Below are 24,845 nucleotides of genomic sequence, written 5' to 3'. Positions count from 1 at the left end.
GTACCTATATAATGCACATTTGTCACCGATATTGTTGCTTACGGCCGCACCACCCTGAATATACCTGACCTCGTCTGATCTTGGAAGAAAAGCAGGGTTGGGCCTCGTTAGTATTTGGATGGGAGACCACTTCGGAATACGAGGTGCTGTAAGCTTTTTCTCTTCTCTGTACCACCTGCATGTCTTTTGTTGCAACGTCTGATCACCCTGTGACACATGAGGAAGTTGGTCATCTTCAGCTTCTGCTGCTTTGTTGGCAGACACAAAGTGATCTGAGAGTCTCAGTTTCAGCTCGAGAGAATAATCACGTCAGGGAAGAAGATGTGCCCACTACTTATCAGCTTTTCTCGGCAATTATCTGGTTACATAGAGGAACTGTATGATTCCAGTACCTATATAATGCACATTTGTCACAGTTATGGTTGCTTACGGCCACACCACCCTGAATATGCCTGACCACGTCTGATCTCGGAAGCCAAGCAGGTTTGGGCCTGGTTAGTACTTGGATGGTAGAATATCTGGGAATACCAGGTGCTGTAAGCTGATTCTCTTCTCTCTACCACCTGCATGTCTTTTGTTGCAACGTCTGATCACCCTGTGACACATGAGGAAGTTGGTCATCTTCAGCTGCTGCTGCTGTGTTGGCAGACACAAAGTGATCTGAGAGTCTCAGTTTCAGCTGCAGAGAATAATCACGTCAGGGCAGAAGATGTGCCCACTACACATCAGCCTTTCTCGGAAATGATCTGGTTGCATAGAGGAACCGTATGATTCCAGTACCTATATAATGCACATTTGTCAGAGACATTGTTGCTTACGGCCACACCACCCTGAACATACCCGACCTCGTCTGATCTCGGAAGCCAAGGAGGGTTGGGCGTGGTTAGTACTTGGATGGAAGACCTCTTGGGAATACCAGGTGCTGTAAGCTTTTTCTCTTCTCTCGACCACCTGCATGTCTTTTGTTGCAACGTCTGATCACCCTGTGACACATGAGGAAGGTGGTCATCTTCAGCTGCTGCTGCTTTGTTGGCAGACACGAAGTGATCTGAGAGTCTCAGTTTCAGCTGCAGAGAATGATCACATGAGGGATGAAGATTTGCCCACTACAAGTCAGCCTTTCTCGGCAATTATCTGGTTACATAGAGGAACCGTATGATTCCAGTACCTATATAATGCACATTTGTCACAGACATTGTTGCTTACGGCCACACCACCCTGAACATGCCCGACCTCGTCTGATCTCGGTAGCCAAGGAGGGTTGGGCCTGGTTAGTACTTAAATGGGAGACCGCTTGGGAATACCAGGAGCTGTAAGCTTTTTGTCTTCTCTCGACCACCTGCATGTCTTTTGTTGCAACGTCTGATCACCCTGTGACACATGAGGAAGTTGGTCATCTTCAGCTGCTGCTGCTTTGTTGGCAGACACGAAGTGATCTGAGAGTCTCAGTTTCAGCTGCAGAGAATAATCACATCAGGGAAGAAGATGTGCCCATAACAAGTCAGCCTTTCTCTGCAATTATCTGGTTACATAGAGGAATTGTATGATTCCAGTACCTATATAATGCACATTTGTCACAGAAATTGTTCCTTACGGCCACACCACCCTGAATATGCCCGACCTCGTCTGATCTCGGAAGCCAAGGAGGGTTGGGCCTGGTTAGTACTTTAATGGGAGACTGCTTGGGAATACCAGGTGCTGTAAGCGTTTTCTCTTCTCTCTACCACCTGCATGTCTTTTGTTGCAACGTCTGATCACCCTGTGACACATGAGGAAGTTGGCCATCTTCAGCTGCTGCTGCTTTGTTGGCAGACACGAAGTGATCTGAGAGTCTCAGTTTCAGTTGCAGAGAATGATCACATCAGAGAAGATGATTTGCCCGCTACACATCAGCCTTTCTCGGCAATTATCTGGTTGCATAGAGGAACCGTATGATTCAAGTACCTATATAATGGACATTTGTCAGAGACATTGTTGCTTACGGCCACACCACCCTGAATAAGCCCGACCTCGTCTGATCTCGGACGCCAAGCAGGGTTGTACCTGGTTAGTACTTGGATGGGAGACAGCTTGGGAATACCAGGTGCTGTAAGCTTTTTCTCTTCTCTCTACCACCTGCATGTCTTTTGTTGCAACGTCTGATCACCCTGTGACACGTGAAGAAGTTGGTCATCTTCAGCTGCTGCTGCTTTGTTGGAAGACACGAAGTGAACTGAGAATCTCAGTTTCAGCTGAAGAGAATAATCACGTCAGGGAAGAAGATGTGCCCACTACACATCAGCCTTTCTCATCAATTATCTGGTTACATAGAGGAACCGTATGATTCCTGTACTTATATAATGCACATTTGTCACAGACATTGTTACTTACGGCCACACCACCCTGAATTTGCCTGACCTCGTCTGATCTCGGAAGCCAAGCATTGTTGGGCCTGGTTAGTACTTGGGTGGGAGACCGCTTGGGAATACCAGGTGCTGTAAGCTTTTTCTCTTCTCTCTACCACCTGCATGTGTTTTGTTGCAACGTCTGATCACCCTGTGACACATGAGGAAGTTGGTCATCTTCAGCTGCTGCTGCTTTGTTGGCAGACACGAAGTGATCTGAGAGTCTCAGTTTCAGCTGAAGAGAATGATCACATCAGAGAAGATGATATGCCCACTACACATCAGCCTTTCTCGGCAATTATCTGGTTTCATAGAGGAAGTGTATGATTCCAGTACCTATATAATTCACATTTGTAACAAACATTGTTGCTTACGGCCACACCACCCTGAATAAGCCCCACCTTGTCTTATCCTGGAAGCCAAGCAGGGTTGGGCCTGGTTCGTACTTCAATGGGAGACTGCTTGGGAATACCAGGTGCTGTAAGCTTTTTATCTTCTCTCTACCACCTGCATGTCTTTTGTTGCAACATCTGATCACCCTGTGACACATGAGGAAGTTTGTCATCTTCAGCTTCTGCTGCTTTGTTGGCAGACACGAAGTGATCTGAGAGTCTCATTTTCAACTGAAGAGAATAATAACGTCAGGGAAGAAGATGTGCCCCCTACACATCAGCCTTTCTCGGCAATTATCTGGTTACATAGAGGAACTGTATGATTCCAGTACCTATATAATGCACATTTGTCACAGACATTGTTGCTTACGGCCACACCACCCTCAATATGCCTGACCTCGTCTGATCTCGGAAGCCAAGCACGGTTGGCCTGGTTAGTACTTGGGTGGGAGACTGCTTGGGAATACCAGGTGCTGTAAGCTTTATCTCTTCTCTGGACCACCTGAATGTCTTTTGTTGCAACGTCTGATCACCCTGTGACACATGAGGAAGTTGGTCATCTTCAGCTTCTGCTGCTTTGTTTGCAGACACGAAGTGATCTGAGAGTCTCAGTTTCAGCTGCAGAGAATAATCACGTCAGGGAAGAAGATGTGCCCACTACACATAAGCCTTTCTCGGCAATTATCTGGTTACATAGAGGAACCGTATGATTCCAGTACCTATATAATGCACATTTGTCACAGACATTGTCGCTTACGGCAACACCACCCTGAACATGCCTGACCTCGTCTGATCTCGGAAGCCAAGCACGGTTGGCCTGGTTAGTACTTGGGTGGGAGACCACTTGGGAATACCAGGTGCTGTAAGCTTTATCTCTTCTCTGGACCACCTGAATGTCTTTTGTTGCAACGTCTGATCACCCTGTGACACATGAGGAAGTTGGTCATCTTCAGCTTCTGCTGCTTTGTTGGCAGACACGAAGTGATCTGAGAGTCTCAGTTTCAGCTGCAGAGAATAATCACGTCAGGGAAGAAGATGTGCCCACTACACATAAGCCTTTCTCTGCAATTATCTGGTTACATAGAGGAACCGTATGATTCCAGTACCTATATAATGCACATTTGTCACAGAGATTGTCGCTTACGGCCACACCACCCTGAATATAATATGCCCGACCTCGTCCGATCTCGGAAGCCAAGCGGGGTTGTGCCTGGTTAGTACTTGGGTGGGAGACTGCTTGGGAATACCAGGTGCTGTAAGCTTTTTCTCTTCTCTCTACCACCTGCATGTCTTTTGTTGCAACGTCTGATCACCCTGTGACACATGAGGAAGTTGGTCATCTTCAGCTGCTGCTGCTTTGTTGGCAGACACAAAGTGATCTGAGAGTCTCAGTTTCAGCTGGAGAGAATAATCACATCAGGGAAGAAGATATGCCCACTACACATCAGCCTTTCTCGGCAATTATCTGGTTACATAGAGGAACTGTATGATTCCAGTACCAATATAATGCACATTTGTCACAGACTTTGTTGCTTACGGCCACACCACCCTCAACATATCCGACCTTGTCCGATCTCGGAAGCCAAGCACGGATGGGCCTGGTTAGTACTTACATGGGAGACTGCTTTGGAATACCAGGTGCTGTAAGCTTTTTCTCTTCTCTCTACCACCTGCATGTCTTTTGTTGCAACGTCTGATCACCCTGTGACACATGAGGAAGTTGGTCATCTTCAGCTGCTGCTGCTTTGTTGGCAGACACAAAGTGATCTGAGAGTCTCAGTTTCAGCTGCAGAGAATAATCACATCAGGGAAGAAGATGTGCCCACTACAAGTCAGCCTTTCTCGGCAATTATCTGGTTACATAGAGGAAGTGTATGATTCCAGTACTTATATAAGGCACATTTGTCACATATATTGTTGCTTACAGCCACACCACCCTGAATAAGCACGATCTCGGAAGCCAAGCAGGTTTGGGCCTGGTTAGTACTTGGAAGGTAGACTGCCTGGGAATACCAGGTGCTTTAAGCTTTTTCTCTTCTCTCTACCACCTGCATGTCTTTTGTTGCAACGTCTGATCACCCTGTGACACATGAGGAAGTTGGTCATCTTCAGCTGCTGCTGCTTTGTTGGCAGACACGAAGTGATCTGAGAGTCTCAGTTTCAGCTGCAGAGAATAATCACGTCAGGGAAGAAGATGTGCCCACTACAAGTCAGCTTTTCTCTGCAATTATCTGGTTACATAGAGGAACCGTATGATTCCAGTACCTATATAATGCACATTTGTCACAGACATTGTTGCTTACGGCCACACCACCCTGAACATGCCCGACCTCGTCTTATCTCGGAAGCCAAGGAGGGTTGGGCCTGGTTAGTACTTAAATGGGAGACCGCTTGGGAATACCAGGAGCTGTAAGCTTTTTGTCTTCTCTCGACCACCTGCATGTCTTTTGTTGCAACGTCTGATCCCCCTGTGACACATGAGGAAGTTGGTCATCTTCAGCTGCTGCTGCTTTGTTGGCAGACACGAAGTGATCTGAGAGTCTCAGTTTCAGCTGCAGAGAATAATCACATCAGGGAAGAAGATGTGCCCATAACAAGTCAGCCTTTCTCTGCAATTATCTGGTTACATAGAGGAATTGTATGATTCCAGTACCTATATAATGCACATTTGTCACAGAAATTGTTCCTTACGGCCATACCACCCTGAATAAGCCCGACCTCGTCTGATCTCGGAAGCCAAGGAGGGTTGGGCCTGGTTAGTACTTTAATGGGAGACTGCTTGGGAATACCAGGTGCTGTAAGCATTTTCTCTTCTCTCTACAACCTGCATGTCTTTTGTTGCAACGTCTGATCACCCTGTGACACATGAGAAAGTTGGCCATCTTCAGCTGCTGCTGCTTTGTTGGAAGACACGAAGTGATCTGAGAGTCTCAGTTTCAGCTGGAGAGAATAATCACATCAGGGAAGAAGATATGCCCACTACACATCAGCCTTTCTCGGCAATTATCTGGTTACATAGAGGAACTGTATGATTCCAGTACCAATATAATGCACATTTGTCACAGACTTTGTTGCTTACGGCCACACCACCCTCAACATATCCGACCTTGTCCGATCACGGAAGCCAAGCACGGTTGGGCCTGGTTAGTACTTAGATGGGAGACTGCTTTGGAATACCAGGTGCTGTAAGCTTTTTCTCTTCTCTCTACCACCTGCATGTCTTTTGTTGCAACGTCTGATCACCCTGTGACACATGAGGAAGTTGGTCATCTTCAGCTTCTGCTGCTTTGTTGGCAGACACAAAGTGATCTGAGAGTCTCATTTTCAGCTGGAGAGAATTATCACGTCAGGGAACAAGATGTGCCCACTACACATCAGCCTTTCTCGGCAATTATCTGGTTACATAGAGGAACCGTATGACTCCATTACCTATATAATGCACATTTGTCACAGAAATTGTCGCTTACGGCCACACCACCCTGAATATGCCCGACCTCGTCTGATCTCGGAAGCCAAGCAGGGTTGGGGCTGGTTAGTACTTGGATGGGAGACCGCTTGGGAATACGAGGTGCTGTAAGCTTCTTCTCTTCTCTCTACCACCTGCATGTCTTTTGTTGCAACGTCTGATCACCCTGTGACACATGAGGAAGTTGGTCATCTTCAGTTACTGCTGCTGCTTTGTTGGCAGACACAAAGTGATCTGAGAGTCTCAGTTTCAGTTGCAGAGAATGATCACATCAGAGAAGATGATTTGCGCGCTACACATCAGCCTTTCTCAGCAATTATCTGGTTGCATAGAGGAACCGTATGATTCCAGTACCTATATAATGCACATTTGTCAGAGACATTGTTGCTTACGGCCACACCACCCTGAATAAGCCCGACCTCGTCTGATCTCGGACGCCAAACAGGGTTGTACCTGGTTAGTACTTGGATGGGAGACAGCTTGGGAACACCAGGTGCTGTAAGCTTTTTCTCTTCTCTCTACCACCTGCATGTCTTTTGTTGCAACGTCTGATCACCCTGTGACACATGAGGAAGTTGGTCATCTTCAGCTGCTGCTGCTTTGTTGGTAGACACGAAGTGATCTGAGAGTCTCAGTTTCAGCTGCAGAGAATAATCACATGAGGGAAGAAGATTTGCCCACTACAAGTCAGCCTTTCTCGGCAATTATCTGGTTACATAGAGGAACCGTATGATTCCAGTACCTATATAATGCACATTTGTCACAGACATTGTTGCTTACGGCCACACCACCCTGAACATGCCCGACCTCGTCTGATCTCGGTAGCCAAGGAGGGTTGGGCCTGGTTAGTACTTTAATGGGAGACTGCTTGGGAATACCAGGTGCTGTAAGCGTTTTCTCTTCTCTCTACAACCTGCATGTCTTTTGTTGCAACGTCTGATCACCCTGTGACACACGAGGAAGTTGGCCATCTTCAGCTGCTGCTGCTTTGTTGGAAGACACGAAGTGATCTGAGAGTCTCAGTTTCAACTGAAGAGAATAATGACGTCAGGGAAGAAGATGTGCCGACTACACATCAGCCTTTCTCAGCAATTATCTGGTTACATAGAGGAACCGTATGATTCCTGTAGTTATATAATGCACATTTGTCAGACACATTGTTGCTTACGGCCACACCACCCTGAACATGCCCGACCTCGTCTGATCTCGGAAGCCAAGCAGGGTTGAGCCTCCTTAGTACTTGGATGGAAGACCTCTTGGGAATACCAGGTGCTGTAAGCTTTTTCTCTTCTCTCGACCACCTGCATGTCTTTTGTTGCAACGTCTGATCACCCTGTGACACATGAGGAAGTTGGTCATCTTCAGCTGCTGCTGCTTTGTTGGCTGACACAAAGTGATCTGAGAGTCTCAGTTTCAGTTGCAGAGAATGATCACATCAGAGAAGATGATTTGCCCGCTACACATCAGCCTTTCTCGGCATTTATCTGGTTGCATAGAGGAACCGTATGATTCCAGTACCTATATAATGCACATTTGTCACAGTTATGGTTGCTTACGGCCACACCACCCTGAATATGCCCAACCTCATCTGATCTCAGAAGCCAAGGAGGTTTGGGCCTGGTTAGTACTTGGATGGTAGACATTCTGGGAATACCAGGTGCTGTAAGCTTTTTCTCTTCTCTCTACCACCTGCATGTCTTTTGTTGCAACGTCTGATCACCCTGTGACACATGAGGAAGTTGGTCATCTTCAGCTGCTGCTGCTTTGTTGGCTGACACAAAGTGATCTGAGAGTCTCAGTTTCAGTTGCAGAGAATGATCACATCAGAGAAGATGATTTGCCCGCTACACATCAGCCTTTCTCGGCAATTATCTGGTTGCATAGAGGAACCGTATGATTCCAGTACCTATATAATGCACATTTGTCAGAGACATTGTTGCTTACGGCCACACCACCCTGAATAAGCCCGACCTCGTCTGATCTCGGACGCCAAACAGGGTTGTACCTGGTTAGTACTTGGATGGGAGACAGCTTGGGAACACCAGGTGCTGTAAGCTTTTTCTCTTCTCTCTACCACCTGCATGTCTTTTGTTGCAACGTCTGATCACCCTGTGACACATGAGGAAGTTGGTCATCTTCAGCTGCTGCTGCTTTGTTGGCAGACACAAAGTGATCTGAGAGTCTCAGTTTCAGCTCGAGAGAATAATCACGTCAGGGAAGAAGATGTGCCCACTACTTATCAGCTTTTCTCGGCAATTATCTGGTTACATAGAGGAACCGTATGATTCCAGTACCTATATAATGCACATTTGTCAGAGACATTGTTGCTTACGGCCACACCACCCTGAACATGCCCGACCTCGTCTGATCTCGGACGCCAAACAGGGTTGTACCTGGTTAGTACTTGGATGGGAGACCTCTTGGGAACACCAGGTGCTGTAAGCTTTTTCTCTTCTCTCTACCACCTGCATGTCTTTTGTTGCAACGTCTGATCACCCTGTGACACATGAGGAAGTTGGTCATCTTCAGCTGCTGCTGCTTTGTTGGTAGACACGAAGTGATCTGAGAGTCTCAGTTTCAGCTGCAGAGAATAATCACATGAGGGAAGAAGATTTGCCCACTACAAGTCAGCCTTTCTCGGCAATTATCTGGTTACATAGAGGAACCGTATGATTCCAGTACCTATATAATGCACATTTGTCACAGACATTGTTGCTTACGGCCACACCACCCTGAACATGCCCGACCTCGTCTGATCTCGGTAGCCAAGGAGGGTTGGGCCTGGTTAGTACTTTAATGGGAGACTGCTTGGGAATACCAGGTGCTGTAAGCGTTTTCTCTTCTCTCTACAACCTGCATGTCTTTTGTTGCAACGTCTGATCACCCTGTGACACACGAGGAAGTTGGCCATCTTCAGCTGCTGCTGCTTTGTTGGCTGACACAAAGTGATCTGAGAGTCTCAGTTTCAGTTGCAGAGAATGATCACATCAGAGAAGATGATTTGCCCGCTACACATCAGCCTTTCTCGGCAATTATCTGGTTGCATAGAGGAACCGTATGATTCCAGTACCTATATAATGCACATTTGTCAGAGACATTGTTGCTTACGGCCACACCACCCTGAATAAGCCCGACCTCGTCTGATCTCGGACGCCAAACAGGGTTGTACCTGGTTAGTACTTGGATGGGAGACAGCTTGGGAACACCAGGTGCTGTAAGCTTTTTCTCTTCTCTCTACCACCTGCATGTCTTTTGTTGCAACGTCTGATCACCCTGTGACACATGAGGAAGTTGGTCATCTTCAGCTGCTGCTGCTTTGTTGGCAGACACAAAGTGATCTGAGAGTCTCAGTTTCAGCTCGAGAGAATAATCACGTCAGGGAAGAAGATGTGCCCACTACTTATCAGCTTTTCTCGGCAATTATCTGGTTACATAGAGGAACCGTATGATTCCAGTACCTATATAATGCACATTTGTCAGAGACATTGTTGCTTACGGCCACACCACCCTGAACATGCCCGACCTCGTCTGATCTCGGACGCCAAACAGGGTTGTACCTGGTTAGTACTTGGATGGGAGACCTCTTGGGAACACCAGGTGCTGTAAGCTTTTTCTCTTCTCTCTACCACCTGCATGTCTTTTGTTGCAACGTCTGATCACCCTGTGACACATGAGGAAGTTGGTCATCTTCAGCTGCTGCTGCTTTGTTGGTAGACACGAAGTGATCTGAGAGTCTCAGTTTCAGCTGCAGAGAATAATCACATGAGGGAAGAAGATTTGCCCACTACAAGTCAGCCTTTCTCGGCAATTATCTGGTTACATAGAGGAACCGTATGATTCCAGTACCTATATAATGCACATTTGTCACAGACATTGTTGCTTACGGCCACACCACCCTGAACATGCCCGACCTCGTCTGATCTCGGTAGCCAAGGAGGGTTGGGCCTGGTTAGTACTTTAATGGGAGACTGCTTGGGAATACCAGGTGCTGTAAGCGTTTTCTCTTCTCTCTACAACCTGCATGTCTTTTGTTGCAACGTCTGATCACCCTGTGACACACGAGGAAGTTGGCCATCTTCAGCTGCTGCTGCTTTGTTGGAAGACACGAAGTGATCTGAGAGTCTCAGTTTCAACTGAAGAGAATAATGACGTCAGGGAAGAAGATGTGCCGACTACACATCAGCCTTTCTCAGCAATTATCTGGTTACATAGAGGAACCGTATGATTCCTGTAGTTATATAATGCACATTTGTCAGACACATTGTTGCTTACGGCCACACCACCCTGAACATGCCCGACCTCGTCTGATCTCGGAAGCCAAGCAGGGTTGAGCCTCCTTAGTACTTGGATGGAAGACCTCTTGGGAATACCAGGTGCTGTAAGCTTTTTCTCTTCTCTCGACCACCTGCATGTCTTTTGTTGCAACGTCTGATCACCCTGTGACACATGAGGAAGTTGGTCATCTTCAGCTGCTGCTGCTTTGTTGGCTGACACAAAGTGATCTGAGAGTCTCAGTTTCAGTTGCAGAGAATGATCACATCAGAGAAGATGATTTGCCCGCTACACATCAGCCTTTCTCGGCAATTATCTGGTTGCATAGAGGAACCGTATGATTCCAGTACCTATATAATGCACATTTGTCACAGTTATGGTTGCTTACGGCCACACCACCCTGAATATGCCCAACCTCATCTGATCTCAGAAGCCAAGGAGGTTTGGGCCTGGTTAGTACTTGGATGGTAGACATTCTGGGAATACCAGGTGCTGTAAGCTTTTTCTCTTCTCTCTACCACCTGCATGTCTTTTGTTGCAACGTCTGATCACCCTGTGACACATGAGGAAGTTGGTCATCTTCAGCTGCTGCTGCTTTGTTGGCTGACACAAAGTGATCTGAGAGTCTCAGTTTCAGTTGCAGAGAATGATCACATCAGAGAAGATGATTTGCCCGCTACACATCAGCCTTTCTCGGCAATTATCTGGTTGCATAGAGGAACCGTATGATTCCAGTACCTATATAATGCACATTTGTCAGAGACATTGTTGCTTACGGCCACACCACCCTGAATAAGCCCGACCTCGTCTGATCTCGGACGCCAAACAGGGTTGTACCTGGTTAGTACTTGGATGGGAGACAGCTTGGGAACACCAGGTGCTGTAAGCTTTTTCTCTTCTCTCAACCACCTGCATGTCTTTTGTTGCAACGTCTGATCACCCTGTGACACATGAGGAAGTTGGTCATCTTCAGCTTCTGCTGCTTTGTTGGCAGACACGAAGTGATCTGAGAGTCTCAGTTTCAGCTGCAGAGAATGATCACATGAGGGAAGAAGATGTGCCCACTACAAGTCAGCCTTTCTCGGCAATTATCTGGTTACATAGAGGAACCGTATGATTCCAGTACCTATATAATGCACATTTGTCACAGACATTGTTGCTTACGGCCACACCACCCTGAACATGCCCGACCTCGTCTGATCTCGGTAGCCAAGGAGGGTTGGGCCTGGTTAGTACTTTAATGGGAGACTGCTTGGGAATACCAGGTGCTGTAAGCGTTTTCTCTTCTCTCTACAACCTGCATGTCTTTTGTTGCAACGTCTGATCACCCTGTGACACACGAGGAAGTTGGCCATCTTCAGCTGCTGCTGCTTTGTTGGAAGACACGAAGTGATCTGAGAGTCTCAGTTTCAACTGAAGAGAATAATCACGTCAGGGAAGAAGATGTGCCGACTACACATCAGCCTTTCTCAGCAATTATCTGGTTACATAGAGGAACCGTATGATTCCTGTAGTTATATAATGCACATTTGTCAGACACATTGTTGCTTACGGCCACACCACCCTGAACATGCCCGACCTCGTCTGATCTCGGAAGCCAAGCAGGGTTGAGCCTCCTTAGTACTTGGATGGGAGACTGCTTGGGAATACCAGGTGCTGTAAGCGTTTTCTCTTCTCTCTACAACCTGCATGTCTTTTGTTGCAACGTCTGATCACCCTGTGACACATGAGGAAGTTGGTCATATTCAGCTGCTGCTGCTTTGTTGGCTGACACAAAGTGATCTGAGAGTCTCAGTTTCAGTTGCAGAGAATGATCACATCAGAGAAGATGATTTGCCCGCTACACATCAGCCTTTCTCGGCAATTATCTGGTTGCATAGAGGAACCGTATGATTCCAGTACCTATATAATGCACATTTGTCAGAGACATTGTTGCTTACGGCCACACCACCCTGAATAAGCCCGACCTCGCCTGATCTCGGACACCAAGAAGGTTGTACCTGGTTAGTACTTGGATGGGAGACATCTTGGGAATACCAGGTGCTGTAAGCTTTTTCTCTTCTCTCTACCACCTGCATGTCTTTTGTTGCAACGTCTGATCACCCTGTGACACGTGAAGAAGTTGGTCATCTTCAGCTGCTGCTGCTTTGTTGATAGACACGAGGTGATCTGAGAGTCTCAGTTTCAGCTGAAGAGAATAATCACATCAAGGATGAAGATGAACCCACTACAAGTCAGCCTTTTTCGGCAATTATCTGGTTGCACAGAGGAACTGTATGATTCCAGTACCTATATAATGCACATTTGTCACAGTTATGGTTGCTTACGGCCACACCACCCTGAATATGCCCAACCTCATCTGATCTCAGAAGCCAAGCAGGTTTGGGCCTGGTTAGTACTTGGGTGGTAGACATTCTGGGAATACCAGGTGCTGTAAGCTTTTTCTCTTCTCTCTACCACCTGCATGTCTTTTGTTGCAACGTCTGATCACCCTGTGACACATGAGGAAGTTGGTCATCTTCAGCTGCTGCTGCTTTGTTGGCTGACACAAAGTGATCTGAGAGTCTCAGTTTCAGTTGCAGAGAATGATCACATCAGAGAAGATGATTTGCCCGCTACACATCAGCCTTTCTCGGCAATTATCTGGTTGCATAGAGGAACCGTATGATTCCAGTACCTATATAATGCACATTTGTCAGAGACATTGTTGCTTACGGCCACACCACCCTGAATAAGCCCGACCTCGTCTGATCTCGGACGCCAAACAGGGTTGTACCTGGTTAGTACTTGGATGGGAGACAGCTTGGGAACACCAGGTGCTGTAAGCTTTTTCTCTTCTCTCTACCACCTGCAAGTCTTTTGTTGCAACGTCTGATCACCCTGTGACACGTGAAGAAGTTGGTCATCTTCAGCTGCTGCTGCTTTGTTGATAGACACGAGGTGATCTGAGAGTCTCATTTTCAGCTGAAGAGAATAATCACATCAAGGAGGAAGATGAACCCACTACAAGTCAGCCTTTTTCGGCAATTATCTGGTTACACAGAGGAAGTGTATGATCCCAGTACCTATATAATGCACACTTGTCACCGATATTGTTGCTTACGGCCACACCACCCTGAATAAGCCCGACCTCGTCTGATCTCGGAAGCCAAGCAGGGTTGGGCCTGGTTAGGACTTGAATGGGAGACCGCTTGGGAATACCAGGTGCTGTAAGCTTTTTCTCTTCTCTATACCACCTGCATGTCTTTTGTTGCAACGTCTGATCACCCTGTTACACATGAGGAAGTTGGTCATCTTCAGCTTCTGCTGCTTTGTTGGCAGACACGAAGTGATCTGAGAGTCTCAGTTTCAGCTGAAGAGAATAATCACATCAGGGAAGAAGATGTGCCCACTACAAGTCAGCCTTTCTCTGCAATTATCTGGTTACATAGAAGAAGTGTATGATTCCAGTACCTATATAATGCACATTTGTCACAGCTATTGTTGCTTACGGCCGCACCACCCTGAATATGCCTGACCTCGTCTGATCTTGGAAGAAAAGCAGGGTTGGGCCTGGTTAGTACTTGGATGGGAGACCACTTCGGAATACCAGGTGATGTAAGCTTCTTCTCTTCTCTCTACCACCTGCATGTCTTTTGTTGCAACGTCTGATCACCCTGTGACACATGAGGAAGTTGGTCATCTTCAGCTTCTGCTGCTTTGTTGGCAGACACGAAGTGATCTGAGAGTCTCAGTTTCAGCTGAAGAGAATGATCACATCAGAGAAGATTATATGCCCGCTACACATCAGCCTTTCTCGGCAATTATCTGGTTGCATAGAGGAACCGTATGCTTCCAGTACCTATATAATGCACATTTGTCAGAGACATTGTTGCTTACGGCCACACCACCCTGAACATGCCCGACCTCGTATGATCTCGGAAGCCAAGCAGGGTTGAGCCTGCTTAGTGCTTGGATGGGAGACTGCTTGGGAATACCAGGTGCTGTAAGCTTCTTCTCTTCTCTCTACCACCTGCATGTCTTTTGTTGCAACGTCTGATCACCCTGTGACACATGAGGAAGTTGGTCATCTTCAGCTGCTGCTGCTTTGTTGGCAGACACAAAGTGATCTGAGAGTCTCAGTTTCAGCTACAGAGAATAATCACGTCAGGGAAGAAGATGTGCCCACTACAAGTCAGCCTTTCTCTGCAATTATCTGGTTACATAGAAGAAGTGTATGATTCCAGTACCTATATAATGCACATTTGACACAGCTATTGTTGCTTACGGCCGCACCACCCTGAATATGCCTGACCTCGTCTGATCTTGGAAGAAAAGCAGGGTTGGGCCTGGTTAGTACTTGGATGGTGGACTATCTGGGAATACCAGGTGCTGTAAGCTGATTCTCTTCTCTCTACCACCTCCATGTCTTTTGTTGCAACGTCTGATCACCCTGTGACACATGAGGAAGTTGGTCATCTTCAGCTGCTGCTGCTTTGTTGGCAGACACAAAGTGATCTGAGAGTCTCAGTTTCAGCTGCAGAGAATAATCACGTCAGGGAAGAAGATGTGCCCACTACACATCAGCCTTTCTCGGAAATGATCTGGTTGCATAGAGGAACCGTATGATTCCAGTACCTATATAATGCACATTTGTCAGAGACATTGTTGCTTACGGCCACACCACCCTGAACATACCCGACCTCGTCTGATCTCGGAAGCCAAGGAGGGTTGGGCGTGGTTAGTACTTGGATGGAAGACCTCTTGGGAATACCAGGTGCTGTAAGCTTTTTCTTTTCTCTCGACCACCTGCATGTCTTTTGTTGCAACGTCTGATCACCCTGTGACACATGAGGAAGGTGGTCATCTTCAGCTTCTGCTGCTTTGTTGGCAGACACGAAGTGATCTGAGAGTCTCAGTTTCAGCTGCAGAGAATGATCACATGAGGGAAGAAGATTTGCCCACTACAAGTCAGCCTTTCTCGGCAATTATCTGGTTACATAGAGGAACCGTATGATTCCAGTACCTATATAATGCACATTTGTCACAGACATTGTTGCTTACGGCCACACCACCCTGAACATGCCCGACCTCGTCTGATCTCGGTAGCCAAGGAGGGTTGGGCCTGGTTAGTACTTGGATGGGAGACCACTTGGGAATACCAGGAGCTGTAAGCTTTTTGTCTTCTCTCGACCACCTGCATGTCTTTTGTTGCAACGTCTGATCACCCTGTGACACATGAGGAAGTTGGTCATCTTCAGCTGCTGCTGCTTTGTTGGCAGACACGAAGTGATCTGAGAGTCTCAGTTTCAGCTGCAGAGAATGATCACATCAGGGAAGAAGATGTGCCCATAACAAGTCAGCCTTTCTCTGCAATTATCTGGTTACATAGAGGAATTGTATGATTCCAGTACCTATATAATGCACATTTGTCACAGAAATTGTTCCTTACGGCCACACCACCCTGAATAAGCCCGACCTCGTCTGATCTCGGAAGCCAAGGAGGGTTGGGCCTGGTTAGTACTTTAATGGGAGACTGCTTGGGAATACCAGGTGCTGTAAGCGTTTTCTCTTCTCTCTACAACCTGCATGTCTTTTCTTGCAACGTCTGATCACCCTGTGACACATGAGGAAGTTGGCCATCTTCAGCTGCTGCTGCTTTGTTGGAAGACACGAAGTGATCTGAGAGTCTCAGTTTCAACTGAAGAGAATAATCACGTCAGGGAAGAAGATGTGCCCACTACACATCAGCCTTTCTCAGCAATTATCTGGTTACATAGAGGAACCGTATGATTCCTGTACTTATATAATGCACTTTTGTCAGACACATTGTTGCTTACGGCCACACCACCCTGAACATACCCGACCTCGTCTGATCTCGGAAGCCAAGCAGGGTTGAACCTGCTTAGTACTTGGATGGGAGACTGCTTGGGAATACCAGGTGCTGTAAGCGTTTTCTCTTCTCTCTACAACCTGCATGTCTTTTGTTGCAACGTCTGATCACCCTGTGACACATGAGGAAGTTGGTCATCTTCAGCTGCTGCTGCTTTGTTGGCTGACACAAAGTGATCTGAGAGTCTCAGTTTCGGTTGCAGAGAATGATCACATCAGAGAAGATGATTTGCCCGCTACACATCAGCCTTTCTCGGCAATTATCTGGTTGCATAGAGGAACCGTATGATTCCAATACCTATATAATGCACATTTGTCAGAGACATTGTTGCTTACGGCCACACCACCCTGAATAAGCCCGACCTCGTCTGATCTCGGACACCAAGAAGGTTGTACCTGGTTAGTACTTGGATGGGAGACAGCTTGGGAATACCAGGTGCTGTAAGCTTTTTCTCTTCTCTCTACCACCTGCATGTCTTTTGTTGCAACGTCTGATCACCCTGTGACACGTGAAGAAGTTGGTCATCTTCAGCTGCTGCTGCTTTGTTGATAGACACGAGGTGATCTGAGAGTCTCAGTTTCAGCTGAAGAGAATAATCACATCAAGGAGGAAGATGATGTGCCCACTACAAGTCAGCCTTTTTCGGCAATTATCTGGTTACACAGAGGAAGTGTATGATTCCAGTACCTATATAATGCACATTTGTCACCGATATTGTTGCTTACGGCCGCACCACCCTGAATATACCTGACCTCGTCTGATCTTGGAAGAAAAGCAGGGTTGGGCCTCGTTAGTATTTGGATGGGAGACCACTTCGGAATACGAGGTGCTGTAAGCTTTTTCTCTTCTCTGTACCACCTGCATGTCTTTTGTTGCAACGTCTGATCACCCTGTGACACATGAGGAAGTTGGTCATTTTCAGCTTCTGCTGCTTTGTTGGCAGACACAAAGTGATCTGAGAGTCTCAGTTTCAGCTCGAGAGAATAATCACGTCAGGGAAGAAGATGTGCCCACTACTTATCAGCTTTTCTCGGCAATTATCTGGTTACATAGAGGAACTGTATGATTCCAGTACCTATATAATGCACATTTGTCACAGTTATGGTTGCTTACGGCCACACCACCCTGAATATGCCTGACCACGTCTGATCTCGGAAGCCAAGCAGGTTTGGGCCTGGTTAGTACTTGGATGGTAGAATATCTGGGAATACCAGGTGCTGTAAGCTGATTCTCTTCTCTCTACCACCTGCATGTCTTTTGTTGCAACGTCTGATCACCCTGTGACACATGAGGAAGTTGGTCATCTTCAGCTGCTGCTGCTGTGTTGGCAGACACAAAGTGATCTGAGAGTCTCAGTTTCAGCTGCAGAGAATAATCACGTCAGGGCAGAAGATGTGCCCACTACACATCAGCCTTTCTCGGAAATGATCTGGTTGCATAGAGGAACCGTATGATTCCAGTACCTATATAATGCACATTTGTCAGAGACATTGTTGCTTACGGCCACACCACCCTGAACATACCCGACCTCGTCTGATCTCGGAAGCCAAGGAGGGTTGGGCGTGGTTAGTACTTGGATGGAAGACCTCTTGGGAATACCAGGTGCTGTAAGCTTTTTCTTTTCTCTCGACCACCTGCATGTCTTTTGTTGCAACGTCTGATCACCCTGTGACACATGAGGAAGGTGGTCATCTTCAGCTTCTGCTGCTTTGTTGGCAGACACGAAGTGATCTGAGAGTCTCAGTTTCAGCTGCAGAGAATGATCACATGAGGGAAGAAGATTTGCCCACTACAAGTCAGCCTTTCTCGGCAATTATCTGGTTACATAGAGGAACCGTATGATTCCAGTACCTATATAATGCACATTTGTCACAGACATTGTTGCTTACGGCCACACCACCCTGAACATGCCCGACCTCGTCTGATCTCGGTAGCCAAGGAGGGTTGGGCCTGGTTAGTACTTGGATGGGAGACCACTTGGGAATACCAGGAGCTGTAAGCATTTTCTCTTCTCTCTACAACCTGCATGTCTTTTGTTGCAACGTCTGATCACCCTGTGACACATGAGGAAGTTGGTCATCTTCAGCTGCTGCTGCTTTGTTGGCTGACACAAAGTGATCTGAGAGTCTCAGTTTCAGTTGCAGAGAATGATCACATCAGAGAAGATGATTTGCCCGCTACACATCAGCCTTTCTCGGCCATTATCTGGTTGCATAGAGGAACCGTATGATTCCAGTACCTATATAATGCACATTTGTCAGAGACATTGTTGCTTACGGCCACACCACCCTGAATAAGCCCGACCTCGTCTGATCTCGGACACCAAGAAGGTTGTACCTGGTTAGTACTTGGATGGGAGACAGCTTGGGAATACCAGGTGCTGTAAGCTTTTTCTCTTCTCTCTACCACCTGCATGTCTTTTGTTGCAACGTCTGATCACCCTGTGACACGTGAAGAAGTTGGTCATCTTCAGCTGCTGCTGCTTTGTTGATAGACACGAGGTGATCTGAGAGTCTCAGTTTCAGCTGAAGAGAATAATCACATCAAGGAGGATGATGAACCAACTACAAGTCAGCCTTTTTCGGCAATTATCTGGTTACACAGAGGAAGTGTATGATTCCAGTACCTATATAATGCACATTTGTCACCGAAATTGTTGCTTACGGCCGCACCACCCTGAATATACCTGACCTCGTCTGATCTTGGAAGAAAAGCAGGGTTGGGCCTGGTTAGTACTTGGATGGGAGACCACTTCGGAATACCAGGTGCTGTAAGCTTTTTCTCTTCTCTCTACCACCTGCATGTCTTTTGTTGCAACGTCTGATCACCCTGTGACACATGAGGAAGTTGGTCATCTTCAGCTGCTGCTGCTTTGTTGGCTGACACGAAGTGATCTGAGAGCCTCAGTTTCAGTTGCAGAGAATGATCACATCAGAGAAGATGATATGCCCGCTACACATCAGCCTTTCTCGGCAATTATCTGGTTGCATAGAGGAACCGTATGATTCCAGTACCTATATAATGCACATTTGTCAGAGACATTGTTGCTTACGGCCACACAACCCTGAACATGCCCGACCTAGTCTGATCTCGGAAGCCAAGCACAGTTGGGCCTGGTTTGTACTTGGATGGAAGACCTCTTGGGAATACGAGGTGCTGTAAGCTTTTTCTCTTCTCTGTACCACCTGCATGTCTTTTGTTGCAACGTCTGATCACCCTGTGACACATGAGGAAGTTGGTCATCTTCAGCTTCTGCTGCTTTGTTGGCAGACACAAAGTGATCTGAGAGTCTCAGTTTCAGCTCGAGAGAATAATCACGTCAGGGAAGAAGATGTGCCCACTACTTATCAGCTTTTCTCGGCAATTATCTGGTTACATAGAGGAACTGTATGATTCCAGTACCTATATAATGCACATTTGTCACAGTTATGGTTGCTTACGGCCACACCACCCTGAATATGCCCGACCACGTCTGATCTCGGAAGCCAAGCAGGTTTGGGCCTGGTTAGTACTTGGATGGTAGACTGTCTGGGAATACCAGGTGCTGTAAGCTTTTTCTCTTCTCTCTACCACCTGCATGTCTTTTGTTGCAACGTCTGATCACCCTGTGACACATGAGGAAGTTGGTCATCTTCAGCTGCTGCTGCTGTGTTGGCAGACACAAAGTGATCTGAGAGTCTCAGTTTCAGCTGCAGAGAATAATCACGTCAGGGAAGAAGATGTGCCCACTACACATCAGCCTTTCTCGGAAATGATCTGGTTGCATAGAGGAACCGTATGATTCCAGTACCTATATAATGCACATTTGTCAGAGACATTGTTGCTTACGGCCACACCACCCTGAACATACCCGACCTCGTCTGATCTCGGAAGCCAAGGAGGGTTGGGCGTGGTTAGTACTTGGATGGAAGACCTCTTGGGAATACCATGTGCTGTAAGCGTTTTCTCTTCTCTCTACAACCTGCATGTCTTTTGTTGCAACATCTGATCACCCTGTGACACATGAGGAAGTTGGTCATCTTCAGCTGCTGCTGCTTTGTTGGCTGACACAAAGTGATCTGAGAGTCTCAGTTTCAGTTGCAGAGAATGATCACATCAGAGAAGATGATTTGCCCGCTACACATCAGCCTTTCTCGGCAATTATCTGGTTGCATAGAGGAACCGTATGATTCCAGTACCTATATAATGCACATTTGTCAGAGACATTGTTGCTTACGGCCACACCACCCTGAATAAGCCCGACCTCGTCTGATCTCGGACACCAAGAAGGTTTTACCTGGTTAGTACTTGGATGGGAGACAGCTTGGGAATACCAGGTGCTGTAAGCTTTTTCTCTTCTCTCTACCACCTGCATGTCTTTTGTTGCAACATCTGATCACCCTGTGACACATGAGGAAGTTGGTCATCTTCAGCTTCTGCTGCTTTGTTGGCAGACACGAAGTGATCTGAGAGTCTCAGTTTCAGCTGAAGAGAATAATCACATCAGGGAAGAAGATGTGCCCACTACAAGTCAGCCTTTCTCTGCAATTATCTGGTTACATAGAAGAAGTGTATGATTCCAGTACGTATATAATGCACATTTGTCACAGCTATTGTTGCTTACGGCCGCACCACCCTGAATATGCCCGACCTCGTCTGATCTTGGAAGCCAAGGAGGGTTGGGCGTGGTTAGTACTTGGATGGAAGACCTCTTGGGAATACCAGGTGCTGTAAGCTTTTTATCTTCTCTCTACCACCTGCATGTCTTTTGTTGCAACGTCTGATCACCCTGTGACACATGAGGAAGTTGGTCATCTTCAGCTGCTGCTGCTTTGTTGGCTGACACGAAGTGATCTGAGAGTCTCAGTTTCAGTTGCAGAGAATGATCACATCAGAGAAGATGATATGCCCGCTACACATCAGCCTTTCTCTGCAATTATCTGGGTGCATAGAGGAACCGTATGATTCCAGTACCTATATAATGCACATTTGTCAGAGACATTGTTGCTTACGGCCACACAACCCTGAACATGCCCGACCTCGTCTGATCTCGGAAACCAAGCAGGGTTGGGCATGGTTTGTACTTGGATGGAAGACCTCTTGGGAATACCAGGTGCTTTAAGCTTTTTCTCTTCTCTCTACCACCTGCATGTCTTTTGTTGCAATGTCTGATCACCCTGTGACACATGAGGAAGTTGGTCATCTTCAGCTTCTGCTGCTTTGTTGGCAGACACAAAGTGATCTGAGAGTCTCACTTTCAGCTCGAGAGAATAATCACGTCAGGGAAGAAGATGTGCCCACTACTTATCAGCTTTTCTCTGCAATTATCTGGTTACATAGAGGAACTGTATGATTCCAGTACCTATATAATGCACATTTGTCACAGTTATGGTTGCTTACGGCCACACCACCCTGAATATGCCCGACCTCGTCTGATCTCAGAAGCCAAGCAGGTTTGGGCCTGGTTAGTACTTGGATGGTAGACTGTCTGGGAATACCAGGTGCTGTAAGCTTTTTCTCTTCTCTCTACCACCTGCATGTCTTTTGTTGCAACGTCTGATCACCCTGTGACACATGAGGAAGTTGGTCATCTTCAGCTGCTGCTGCTTTGTTGGCAGACACAAAGTGATCTGAGAGTCTCAGTTTCAGCTGCAGAGAATAATCACGTCAGGGAAGAAGATGTGCCCAGTACACATCAGCCTTTCTCGGAAATTAACTGGTTGCATAGAGGAACCGTATGATTCCAGTACCTATATAATGCACATTTGTCAGAGACATTGTTGCTTACGGCCACACCACCCTGAACATGCCCGACCTCGTCTGATCTCGGAAGCCAAGGAGGGTTGGGCCTGGTTAGTACTTGGATGGAAGACCTCTTGGGAATACCAGGTGCTTTAAGCTTTTTCTCTTCTCTCTACCACCTGCATGTCTTTTGTTGCAACGTCTGATCACCCTGTGACACATGAGGAAGTTGGTCATCTTCAGCAGCTGCTGCTGCTTTGTTGGCAGACACGAAGTGATCTGAGAGTCTCAGTTTCAGCTGCAGAGAATGATCACATCAGGGAAGAAGAAGTGCCCATAACAAGTGAGCCTTTCTCGGAAATTATCTGGTTACATAGAGGAAGTGTATGATTCCAGTACTTATATAATGCACATTTGTCACAGAAATTGTTCCTTACGGCCACACCACCCTGAATATGCCCGACCTCGTCTGATCTCGGAAGCCAAGGAGGGTTGGGCCTGGTTAGTACTTTAATGGGAGACTGCTTGGGAATACCAGGTGCTGTAAGCGTTTTCTCTTCTCTCTACAACCTGCATGTCTTTTGTTGCAACGTCTGATCACCCTGTGACACATGAGGAAGTTGGTCATCTTCAGCTGCTGCTGCTTTGTTGGAAGACACGAAGTGATCTGAGAGTCTCAGTTTCAGCTGAAGAGAATAATCACGTCAGGGAAGAAGATGTGCCCACTACACATCAGCCTTTCTCAGCAATTATCTGGTTACATAGAGGAACCGTATGATTCCTGTACTTATATAATGCACTTTTGTCAGACACATTGTTGCTTACGGCCACACCACCCTGAACATACCCGACCTCGTCTGATCTCGGAAGCCAAGCACGGTTGGCCTGGTTAGTACTTGGGTGGGAGACTGCTTGGGAATACCAGGTGCTGTAAGCTTTTTCTCTTCTCTCTACAACCTGCATGTCTTTTGTTGCAACGTCTGATCACCCTGTGACACATGAGGAAGTTGGTCATCTTCAGCTGCTGCTGCTTTGTTGGCTTACACAAAGTGATCTGAGAGTCTCAGTTTCAGTTGCAGAGAATGATCACATCAGAGAAGATGATTTGCCCGCTACACATCAGCCTTTCTCGGCAATTATCTGGTTGCATAGAGGAACCGTATGATTCCAGTACCTATATAATGCACATTTGTCAGAGACATTGTTGCTTACGGCCACACCACCCTGAATAAGCCCGACCTCGTCTGATCTCGGACACCAAGAAGGTTGTACCTGGTTAGTACTTGGATGGGAGACAGCTTGGGAATACCAGGTGCTGTAAGCTTTTTCTCTTCTCTCTACCACCTGCATGTCTTTTGTTGCAACGTCTGATCACCCTGTGACACGTGAAGAAGTTGGTCATCTTCAGCTGCTGCTGCTTTGTTGATAGACACGAGGTGATCTGAGAGTCTCAGTTTCAGCTGAAGAGAATAATCACATCAAGGAGAAAGATGAACCCACTACAAGTCAGCCTTTTTCGGCAATTATCTGGTTACACAGAGGAAGTGTATGATTCCAGTACCTATATAATGCACATTTGTCACCGATATTGTTGCTTACGGCCACACCACCCTGAATAAGTCTGATCTCGGAAGCCAAGCAGGGTTGGGCCTGGTTAGTACTTGAATGGTAGACCGCTTGGGAATACCAGGTGCCTTAAGCTTTTTCTCTTCTCTCTACCACCTGCATGTCTTTTGTTGCAACGTCTGATCACCCTGTGACACATGAGGAAGTTGGTCATCTTCAGCTTCTGCTGCTTTGTTGGCAGACACGAAGTGATCTGAGAGTCTCAGTTTCAGCTCGAGAGAATAATCACGTCAGGGAAGAAGATGTGCCCACTACTTATCAGCTTTTCTCGGCAATTATCTGGTTACATAGAGGAACTGTATGATTCCAGTACCTTTATAATGCACATTTGTCACAGTTATGGTTAATTACGGCCACACCACCCTGAAAATGCCTGACCACGTCTGATCTCGGAAGCCAAGCAGGTTTTGGCCTGGTTAGTACTTGGATGGTAGACTCTCTGGGAATACCAGGTGCTGTAAGCTTTTTCTCTTCTCTCTACCACCTGCATGTCTTTTGTTGCAACGTCTGATCACCCTGATACACATGAGGAAGTTGGTCATCTTCAGCTACTGCTGCTTTGTTGGCAGACACGAAGTGATCTGAGAGTCTCAGTTTCAGCTGCAGAGAATAATCACGTCAGGGAAGAAGATGTGCCCACTACACATCAGCCTTTCTCGGAAATGATCTGGTTGCATAGAGGAACCGTATGATTCCAGTACCTATATAATGCACATTTGTCAGAGACATTGTTGCTTACGGCCACACCACCCTGAACATGCCCGACCTCGTCTGATCTCGGAAGCCAAGGAGGGTTGGGCGTGGTTAGTACTTGGATGGAAGACCTCTTGGGAATACCAGGTGCTCTAAGCTTTTTCTCTTCTCTCGACCACCTGCATGTCTTTTGTTGCAACGTCTGATCACCCTGTGACACATGAGAAAGGTGGTCATTTTCAGCTGCTGCTGCTTTGTTGGCAGACACGAAGTGATCTGAGAGTCTCAGTTTCAGCTGCAGAGAATGATCACATGAGGGAAGAAGATTTGCCCACTACAAGTGTGCCTTTCTCGGCAATTATCTGGTTGCATAGAGGAACCGTATGATTCCAGTGCCTATATAATGCACATTTGTCACA

The 24,845-nt window shown here is 46.9% G+C and overlaps 58 pseudogenes; all 58 read left to right on the top strand.

Annotated features, from left to right (window-relative positions):
- The first annotated feature begins 36 nt into the window (after positions 1-36).
- On the top strand, positions 37-155 carry LOC140279222 (5S ribosomal RNA; annotated as a pseudogene).
- A 269-nt stretch (positions 156-424) lies between these two features.
- Positions 425-543, top strand: LOC140291224 (5S ribosomal RNA; annotated as a pseudogene).
- Positions 544-812: 269 nt separating this feature from the next.
- On the top strand, positions 813-931 carry LOC140300453 (5S ribosomal RNA; annotated as a pseudogene).
- A 269-nt stretch (positions 932-1,200) lies between these two features.
- Positions 1,201-1,319, top strand: LOC140305894 (5S ribosomal RNA; annotated as a pseudogene).
- Positions 1,320-1,588: 269 nt separating this feature from the next.
- On the top strand, positions 1,589-1,707 carry LOC140275300 (5S ribosomal RNA; annotated as a pseudogene).
- A 269-nt stretch (positions 1,708-1,976) lies between these two features.
- LOC140290368 (5S ribosomal RNA) lies at positions 1,977-2,095 on the top strand (annotated as a pseudogene).
- A 269-nt stretch (positions 2,096-2,364) lies between these two features.
- LOC140273204 (5S ribosomal RNA) lies at positions 2,365-2,483 on the top strand (annotated as a pseudogene).
- A 269-nt stretch (positions 2,484-2,752) lies between these two features.
- Positions 2,753-2,871, top strand: LOC140297288 (5S ribosomal RNA; annotated as a pseudogene).
- Positions 2,872-3,140: 269 nt separating this feature from the next.
- LOC140293369 (5S ribosomal RNA) lies at positions 3,141-3,258 on the top strand (annotated as a pseudogene).
- Positions 3,259-3,527: 269 nt separating this feature from the next.
- On the top strand, positions 3,528-3,645 carry LOC140286939 (5S ribosomal RNA; annotated as a pseudogene).
- Positions 3,646-3,914: 269 nt separating this feature from the next.
- LOC140270685 (5S ribosomal RNA) lies at positions 3,915-4,038 on the top strand (annotated as a pseudogene).
- A 269-nt stretch (positions 4,039-4,307) lies between these two features.
- Positions 4,308-4,426, top strand: LOC140294677 (5S ribosomal RNA; annotated as a pseudogene).
- A 647-nt stretch (positions 4,427-5,073) lies between these two features.
- On the top strand, positions 5,074-5,192 carry LOC140288878 (5S ribosomal RNA; annotated as a pseudogene).
- Positions 5,193-5,461: 269 nt separating this feature from the next.
- On the top strand, positions 5,462-5,580 carry LOC140318153 (5S ribosomal RNA; annotated as a pseudogene).
- Positions 5,581-5,849: 269 nt separating this feature from the next.
- LOC140295477 (5S ribosomal RNA) lies at positions 5,850-5,968 on the top strand (annotated as a pseudogene).
- A 269-nt stretch (positions 5,969-6,237) lies between these two features.
- LOC140300854 (5S ribosomal RNA) lies at positions 6,238-6,356 on the top strand (annotated as a pseudogene).
- Positions 6,357-6,628: 272 nt separating this feature from the next.
- On the top strand, positions 6,629-6,747 carry LOC140292509 (5S ribosomal RNA; annotated as a pseudogene).
- A 269-nt stretch (positions 6,748-7,016) lies between these two features.
- LOC140315007 (5S ribosomal RNA) lies at positions 7,017-7,135 on the top strand (annotated as a pseudogene).
- Positions 7,136-7,404: 269 nt separating this feature from the next.
- On the top strand, positions 7,405-7,523 carry LOC140287589 (5S ribosomal RNA; annotated as a pseudogene).
- Positions 7,524-7,792: 269 nt separating this feature from the next.
- On the top strand, positions 7,793-7,911 carry LOC140296343 (5S ribosomal RNA; annotated as a pseudogene).
- Positions 7,912-8,180: 269 nt separating this feature from the next.
- On the top strand, positions 8,181-8,299 carry LOC140292508 (5S ribosomal RNA; annotated as a pseudogene).
- Positions 8,300-8,568: 269 nt separating this feature from the next.
- On the top strand, positions 8,569-8,687 carry LOC140303932 (5S ribosomal RNA; annotated as a pseudogene).
- A 269-nt stretch (positions 8,688-8,956) lies between these two features.
- On the top strand, positions 8,957-9,075 carry LOC140314985 (5S ribosomal RNA; annotated as a pseudogene).
- A 269-nt stretch (positions 9,076-9,344) lies between these two features.
- LOC140292506 (5S ribosomal RNA) lies at positions 9,345-9,463 on the top strand (annotated as a pseudogene).
- A 269-nt stretch (positions 9,464-9,732) lies between these two features.
- LOC140303925 (5S ribosomal RNA) lies at positions 9,733-9,851 on the top strand (annotated as a pseudogene).
- Positions 9,852-10,120: 269 nt separating this feature from the next.
- LOC140314974 (5S ribosomal RNA) lies at positions 10,121-10,239 on the top strand (annotated as a pseudogene).
- A 269-nt stretch (positions 10,240-10,508) lies between these two features.
- On the top strand, positions 10,509-10,627 carry LOC140287578 (5S ribosomal RNA; annotated as a pseudogene).
- Positions 10,628-10,896: 269 nt separating this feature from the next.
- Positions 10,897-11,015, top strand: LOC140296342 (5S ribosomal RNA; annotated as a pseudogene).
- A 269-nt stretch (positions 11,016-11,284) lies between these two features.
- On the top strand, positions 11,285-11,403 carry LOC140292505 (5S ribosomal RNA; annotated as a pseudogene).
- Positions 11,404-11,672: 269 nt separating this feature from the next.
- Positions 11,673-11,791, top strand: LOC140314963 (5S ribosomal RNA; annotated as a pseudogene).
- A 269-nt stretch (positions 11,792-12,060) lies between these two features.
- LOC140291129 (5S ribosomal RNA) lies at positions 12,061-12,179 on the top strand (annotated as a pseudogene).
- A 656-nt stretch (positions 12,180-12,835) lies between these two features.
- On the top strand, positions 12,836-12,954 carry LOC140293861 (5S ribosomal RNA; annotated as a pseudogene).
- A 269-nt stretch (positions 12,955-13,223) lies between these two features.
- Positions 13,224-13,342, top strand: LOC140292504 (5S ribosomal RNA; annotated as a pseudogene).
- Positions 13,343-13,611: 269 nt separating this feature from the next.
- On the top strand, positions 13,612-13,730 carry LOC140300134 (5S ribosomal RNA; annotated as a pseudogene).
- A 269-nt stretch (positions 13,731-13,999) lies between these two features.
- On the top strand, positions 14,000-14,118 carry LOC140283113 (5S ribosomal RNA; annotated as a pseudogene).
- A 269-nt stretch (positions 14,119-14,387) lies between these two features.
- LOC140289094 (5S ribosomal RNA) lies at positions 14,388-14,506 on the top strand (annotated as a pseudogene).
- A 269-nt stretch (positions 14,507-14,775) lies between these two features.
- On the top strand, positions 14,776-14,894 carry LOC140278676 (5S ribosomal RNA; annotated as a pseudogene).
- Positions 14,895-15,163: 269 nt separating this feature from the next.
- On the top strand, positions 15,164-15,282 carry LOC140300452 (5S ribosomal RNA; annotated as a pseudogene).
- Positions 15,283-15,551: 269 nt separating this feature from the next.
- On the top strand, positions 15,552-15,670 carry LOC140299625 (5S ribosomal RNA; annotated as a pseudogene).
- A 269-nt stretch (positions 15,671-15,939) lies between these two features.
- On the top strand, positions 15,940-16,058 carry LOC140288462 (5S ribosomal RNA; annotated as a pseudogene).
- Positions 16,059-16,327: 269 nt separating this feature from the next.
- Positions 16,328-16,446, top strand: LOC140313290 (5S ribosomal RNA; annotated as a pseudogene).
- Positions 16,447-17,105: 659 nt separating this feature from the next.
- Positions 17,106-17,224, top strand: LOC140279218 (5S ribosomal RNA; annotated as a pseudogene).
- A 269-nt stretch (positions 17,225-17,493) lies between these two features.
- On the top strand, positions 17,494-17,612 carry LOC140291223 (5S ribosomal RNA; annotated as a pseudogene).
- Positions 17,613-17,881: 269 nt separating this feature from the next.
- On the top strand, positions 17,882-18,000 carry LOC140300451 (5S ribosomal RNA; annotated as a pseudogene).
- A 269-nt stretch (positions 18,001-18,269) lies between these two features.
- On the top strand, positions 18,270-18,388 carry LOC140300045 (5S ribosomal RNA; annotated as a pseudogene).
- A 656-nt stretch (positions 18,389-19,044) lies between these two features.
- LOC140300351 (5S ribosomal RNA) lies at positions 19,045-19,163 on the top strand (annotated as a pseudogene).
- Positions 19,164-19,432: 269 nt separating this feature from the next.
- On the top strand, positions 19,433-19,551 carry LOC140296472 (5S ribosomal RNA; annotated as a pseudogene).
- Positions 19,552-19,820: 269 nt separating this feature from the next.
- On the top strand, positions 19,821-19,939 carry LOC140302072 (5S ribosomal RNA; annotated as a pseudogene).
- Positions 19,940-20,208: 269 nt separating this feature from the next.
- Positions 20,209-20,327, top strand: LOC140299459 (5S ribosomal RNA; annotated as a pseudogene).
- Positions 20,328-20,983: 656 nt separating this feature from the next.
- Positions 20,984-21,102, top strand: LOC140289439 (5S ribosomal RNA; annotated as a pseudogene).
- A 269-nt stretch (positions 21,103-21,371) lies between these two features.
- On the top strand, positions 21,372-21,490 carry LOC140291431 (5S ribosomal RNA; annotated as a pseudogene).
- A 269-nt stretch (positions 21,491-21,759) lies between these two features.
- Positions 21,760-21,878, top strand: LOC140270239 (5S ribosomal RNA; annotated as a pseudogene).
- A 269-nt stretch (positions 21,879-22,147) lies between these two features.
- Positions 22,148-22,266, top strand: LOC140306688 (5S ribosomal RNA; annotated as a pseudogene).
- A 272-nt stretch (positions 22,267-22,538) lies between these two features.
- On the top strand, positions 22,539-22,657 carry LOC140275295 (5S ribosomal RNA; annotated as a pseudogene).
- Positions 22,658-22,926: 269 nt separating this feature from the next.
- LOC140317380 (5S ribosomal RNA) lies at positions 22,927-23,044 on the top strand (annotated as a pseudogene).
- A 656-nt stretch (positions 23,045-23,700) lies between these two features.
- Positions 23,701-23,809, top strand: LOC140296795 (5S ribosomal RNA; annotated as a pseudogene).
- A 269-nt stretch (positions 23,810-24,078) lies between these two features.
- Positions 24,079-24,197, top strand: LOC140295200 (5S ribosomal RNA; annotated as a pseudogene).
- A 269-nt stretch (positions 24,198-24,466) lies between these two features.
- Positions 24,467-24,585, top strand: LOC140289391 (5S ribosomal RNA; annotated as a pseudogene).
- Positions 24,586-24,845: the final 260 nt, after the last annotated feature.

This window comes from Leuresthes tenuis, unplaced genomic scaffold (assembly GCF_036924035.1).
Source record: "Leuresthes tenuis unplaced genomic scaffold, fLeuTen1.0.hap1 SCAF_1, whole genome shotgun sequence".
Taxonomy (NCBI): Eukaryota; Metazoa; Chordata; class Actinopteri; order Atheriniformes; family Atherinopsidae; genus Leuresthes; species Leuresthes tenuis.
This window is presented reverse-complemented; position numbering and strand designations above follow the sequence as displayed.